This window comes from Myotis nattereri (genome assembly GCF_964212035.1).
Source record: "Myotis nattereri genome assembly, chromosome: 11".
In the NCBI taxonomy this organism is placed as follows: domain Eukaryota; kingdom Metazoa; phylum Chordata; class Mammalia; order Chiroptera; family Vespertilionidae; genus Myotis; species Myotis nattereri.
The window spans coordinates 71,778,587-71,784,424 of NC_138086.1; positions in this window are offsets into that span (position 1 = coordinate 71,778,587).

Consider the following 5,838-nt stretch of genomic DNA (forward strand, 5'->3'; position numbering starts at 1 on the left):
TTTGCTTCCTCTGAAGGCTGTGGTTAGTGGGAGACCTTTGGAACGGTGTGGCAAACGCTCTCCTTGCCTTTAACAGGTTAAAATGCCAGAAACCAAACGGAGCTTGCTTCTTAAATAACTTGGAGATAATGTGATGCAATTTACAGATGAGTGAGCTCTGGACTGAATGTTACCACCTTTTGAGATCAAAAGAAGCAGGATTAAGGGACCTGGATTGTGTTTTGCGACAGTGATATTCCAATGAGTTGGACACGGCTTCTTTGGGTAAGTAAACAAGATCTCTTGTTTACTTATTTTTAAAAGACCACCGAAAGTCAATAGAATTGACTCAGTTTACTAATCAGTGAGTGCATTTTATACTTGTAAAGTAAGATCTCAAGAAGAAGAAATTTTTTTTTTTTCATAGAAGAGTTGCCAAAGCTACGGCTTAGGATTGCTGGGACAGATTAGATTTAAAGTCTACTCATAGCTCCTAACTCCAGTCAAGGCTACTCCATTTTACCATTCAGAATTTTTATAATTCCTTAGAAAATGCTTTTAATGTGTGAAATTCAAGAATATTGCCCATTCAAGTTATTTTTCTATTGTTTCTGAGGGTTAAATAGTTTTACAATTTATAGTTGTAAACTGGCACAAAGTATTACTTGGTTACTTAGTTCACCAGTGATGAGATCTTTTTAGGAAAAGATCGTGGGCAATTTACCAAACCTCTCGAGGTCTTAGCTATGTAATTGGGATAATAAAACTCAAGTTTCAGGGAGATTTTTGAATATTGAATGAGAATGTTTTCAAAGCATCTAGCTGGTTCCTAGCACACAATAGGCATTTTACTAAATGAAAGTAATTATTCTAACTATTTGCATTTTCTGCACAAGAAGTTTAATTTTTTTTGTTCTTATCTCAATCGATGATATTTAATTTAAAAGATCAATTTTGCAAAACCTTTTAATGCATATTACCTAGTTAGCCCTCACAATTCTTTGAGGCACTTACAATTATTATTATTGTTCTCTTCTTGCAAATGAAAGAATAATAGCATACTCCTCCCCACAAAAATCTAAGTGCTTTTTCTCAGGCCATACAGCTAGTAGTGTCAAAATGTGGCTTCTGTTTTCAGACTTCTTTGCTTTTTCTTCTTCCACATGCAGCTTCTCTACTGTCTAATGTGGACATAATTAAAGAACATTCTGATGAACTCTTCACATTTCCCCCCTCTTATCTTGGTTATCTATTACTACCCAGAGTTTTCTTCCCTGACATGATCACAATGATTTATTTAATTATCTCAAATTATTATTATTTTTAAAAAAGATTTTTATTGATTTCAGAGAGGAAGGGAGAGGGAGAAAGGGATAGAAACATCAATGGTGAGAGAGAATCACTGATCGGCTGCTTCCTGCATGCCCTCTGCTAGGAATGGAGCCCCCAACCTGAGCATGTACCCTGACTGGGAATGGAACCATGAACTCCTCCTGGTTCATAGAACCACTGAGCCACACTGGCCAGGATAATTATCTCAAACTAGATTGTACCTTGTTACATGGTGCTTTCTCATAGCTCAGGGATTTCAGCATGTTTGCGGAGCTCAAGTTATAACCAGGAATCAGATGCTAGCCTCAACTTCTGGCCCCATCTGACCTCTCTTTGACCACCCATTCCTCTCCCCCACCCCATTCTCTAGCCTCTTTTAAAGTCCTCTCTACTGACCTTCTCTGGCCACAATACAGAATGTGTTGCTCACCCTCTGGCTTGACTTCCAGAACTTGAGTCCCTTTGAGCTTTGTTATGACTGTTAAACTCCCTTACCTCTTCTTTCTGACCCTCCTCCCACCCTAAGCTGCTTGTTCTCCCTGCTTCTTATCTCTATCTCCTCTCCCATCTCTTCACCCCCAGTTTGTCAGAAAACCTTGTCCACGAGATAGAGTTGGCTTACTACCGCTGTGCATAGCGCAGATTTTTGCCCTGATTTGCCAATTACCAACAATATGGTCGGGGCATTAAGATCTAATCCATGTTAGTGACTCTTGACACCTAAGCTCTCTTGCAAGGTTGTCCAGAGTGTCTTTCAAGAACAGCTTTAATCTTCTGAGGTATCCAACCTGGACAACCTTAAGATGACGAAAACTCAGGTACTGTGCATTTTATTTCTGTCAGATGCTGCCATAAACAGGAAAAAAAAAAAAGCTTCCACTATTTTGTTGCTTTACTCATTTTCACTAAGTTGTTTATGAAAATGAGTTCTCTTCCTGAAGAAAGACCCTGAACGTACTTCTTCTCTTCCTTTTGCTGCTGCATGTTTTCTCTCTTCTAAGTCATGGTCTGATGCTTTAGCCAATGACAGTGATGGCAGGAGCAACTTCATTCCTAATTGGCTTCCTTCCCTGAGGATGACTGAGGCGGCCTCTGCAGTGGGCCCCATCATACCTCCAGCTGGCATCCTGCCAGACTGCAAAATGCCTCCTCCTCACACCAACAGCTGAATAAAGGTGAGTGCTCAGGACAGGAATCAGGGCAGCTTACAAAATCTTTTCAGAAATGAGAGAGAGAGAGAGAGAGAGAGAGAGAGAGAGAGAGAGAGAGAGAGAGAGCTCTTAATGGCCACGTTCCAGTCTTGTGGATTTTCCCCCTGTTACCAATCTTGTTCCCCAAAGCTGCTGCCTCATATTCCACATGTAATCGACAATCTGAGCTACTGAATCAACCACCCAATGGTGGCCCTGCTGAGAGGACCTACAGGGAGCCACAAATTAGTGTCATTCTCCATTTCATCATTTCACGGATTGAGAATGACCTACATTACTTAGGAATTCAAAAATGAATTTCCTTTTTAAATAATATGTTTTTATTGATTTCAGAGAGCGAAAAGGAGAGAGAAAGAGAGATAGAAACTTAATGATGAGTGAGAATCATTGATCTGCTGCCTCCTGCATGCCCCCTCCTGGGGATCAAACCTGCAACCCAGGCATGTGCCCTGACCAGGAATCGAACCGTGACCTCCTGGTTCTAAGTCAACACTCAACCACCGAGCCACACAAGCCAGTCAAAAAAATGAATTTCTTAACTTAAAAAAACCAAACAAACCTGAACAAGTTACCTTTTCTCCAGAAATTCTTGAAAAAATGTTTCTTGGTTCCTAGAATCACAATTCCAGTTTCATATTAATGTATACCTTTTCATGTTCTGTTTTATCTTTGTGCCTCAAATTTCTCTCTGGGTTCCTTACAGTGTTAGTGGCTTTTGGAGGATTGAAACTCATTCTCAGGGACTTTTCCTTCTAATAATTGTAGAATTCTAAGCTTTGTTTGTACAGTGGGGCCTTGACTTACGAGTTCCGAGACCGAGCTCGTTAAGGAGCTTGTTAACTCAAATTACTCTATCAACTCAATGCAAAAAAAATCAGCCGAGAGACAGCTGGAATCTCAAAAAACTCATTAGTTGAGACCCTCCTAAGTCAAGGCCCCACTGTATAGATTTCCACTATTATTTCCTTTCCTATCTGTGTTCTTTTTTTTTTTAAATTTCTTTATTGGTTAAGGTATTACAAATTTGTCCTCATCCCCCCCATTAACCCCCAACCCTCCCCTACTTTCCCTCTGGGGATTGATAGTCTGATCGCTGTTTCTCTGTCTTTGGACCTGTCCCTGTTCATCAGTCTATGTTGTTCCTATCTGTGTTCTTTTTAATTTTTTTGCCTTCATTTTATATAATCTTGGTCCTGGGGCTTAGTCATACACATTTATCTTTTTTTTTTTTTTTCTGCACAGAAATTGAATCCTGGGATTAGTTTATGAAGTTCATATTTTCCCAATTTAACTATTCTGGTTTATGAATAAGCTGATATTCCCAGCAATTAAGATGGTCATGTGCAGTTCCACCCACCTCCAGTTCCACCCGTCTCCAACCTGCAGGCCAACCAGTAGGCGAACACGGCCTGGCTCCTAGCTATCTCCGCTCTGCTGCCCCCCTCCACTGAGAAGCATCGTTTGGCCCTTACCTGTCCACTGCTCAGCACTGATCTGCTCAGTGTTCTAGTCTTTCAGAGCCCCCGCCCCCGCTTTCTGCTGGACAACAACTTTGAGCCAAGAAGCTCAGGAGCAGTGCTGGCATTTTCCTTTCACTAGTGGTCATTTGAAACCAGGAGGCAAGCAGGTACTTCCCAACCCGTCCCCAGTCACACAAGTAACCTCCGCCACTCTCACTTAGGTACCCCTCTCACTCAGTTACCAATCTCACTCAGTTACCCTACCCCTCAGTAGGATTGAAAAATTCCCCTGTGCCAGTCAGTGGAAAACCAGAAGTAAGCCAAGCCGTATTTCATAAGTTGGTCCTTGGGGAATGGAAAATAACATCAATGTTGTTGTTTTTTTCAGACATCACATTTTATTTTATTTTTTAATCTTTATTGTTGAAAATATTATACAAGTCCCCCCTTTTACCCCATTGATCTCTTCCAGTCTGCGTCCATCCCCCCATCCCCCATCCCCCCAGGCCCTCCCTCATCACCCTATTGTCTGTGTCCATAGGTTATGCATATATGCATACAAATTCATTGGTTGATCTCTTTCCCCTCACCCTCCCCTGCCTTCCCTCTGAGTTTGAACAGACTGTTCATGCTTCTGTCTCTGGTTCTAGTTTTGTTCATCTGCTTATTTTGTTCATTAGATTCCACATATGAGTGAGATCGTGGGATACTTATCTTTCTCTGAAAGGCTTATTTTGCTTAGCTTAATACTCCCCAGGTCCATCCATGCAGTCTTGCTAGCTATACTTGGAAGAAAGGTAGGAGAATAAGCAAAATAATTGCTCCAGTGAGCACCTTAAGAGGAACCCCAATCGGCAGCTGATGGGAAACCAGAAATCAAGGGCGCATAAATGCCACATTCTGGTTGATGTCCAGCAGGATGGAAGCAGAGGAAGCAAAACTGTAGAGGGCCAGGGGGTGATGAGGAGTAACTGGGCTAGGGGTGGGGTGGGTGAAAAGGATATCAGTGTAGATGTGGATGAAGAGCGGTCAGAAGGGGCCAGGGCTGGGGCAGGCAATACTTTCTTAATTAAATCCTGTGATTCCAGTGTGCCTCAGTCACTTTTGAAACACAGCAGGGTAAGTAATTAATTAAGCTATGTTATAGATGTAAACCTGAACTGAGTAGCTATTTTCCTGGGAAGAATAAATTGTCATTTAGAACATAAAAACACATGCTATTTTTCTCTATCCTTTAGTGGTGATCCTTTGAAAACAGTCATCATCTCACAAATTCTTCCAAGTGGTTTCTGAAACCATAGTCTTTCCCTGGAGAAAGGGGAGAAGCTGACATGGAAGGTGATTAAAGGTGATGGGACTGAGGTAAGGATCCTGAGGGTGTAGAGGCAGTTCCCCCAGAGAGTCCCAAGGCAGGATAACTAAAGGAAAAGGTTTGGATTTTTTTAAAACCAAAATCATATGGATAATTCACACAACTCTAGTTCAGTGTCCATAGTGGGCAAGAATGTGACATGTGTCTTGCATTGCTTATTCAAGAAGGCTGTCTATGTGACTTAATTTGTAATGGTCTTATAACATCTTCTAGAAACTTAGTTTTAGCTTTATCTTAGTTCAGACACTAAACATTATTATTGTTGTCAATTTTTAAAAATTGATTTCAGAGAGGAAGGGAGAGGGAGAGAGAGATAGAAACATCAATGATGAGAGACAATCATTGATCAGCTGCCCCCTGCACGCCCCCTACAGGGGATTGAGCCCACAACCTGGTCAAGTGCCCTGGCTGGGAATCGAGCTGTGACCTCCTAGTTCATAGGTCAATGCTCAACCACTGAGCCACACTGGCCAGGCAACAATTG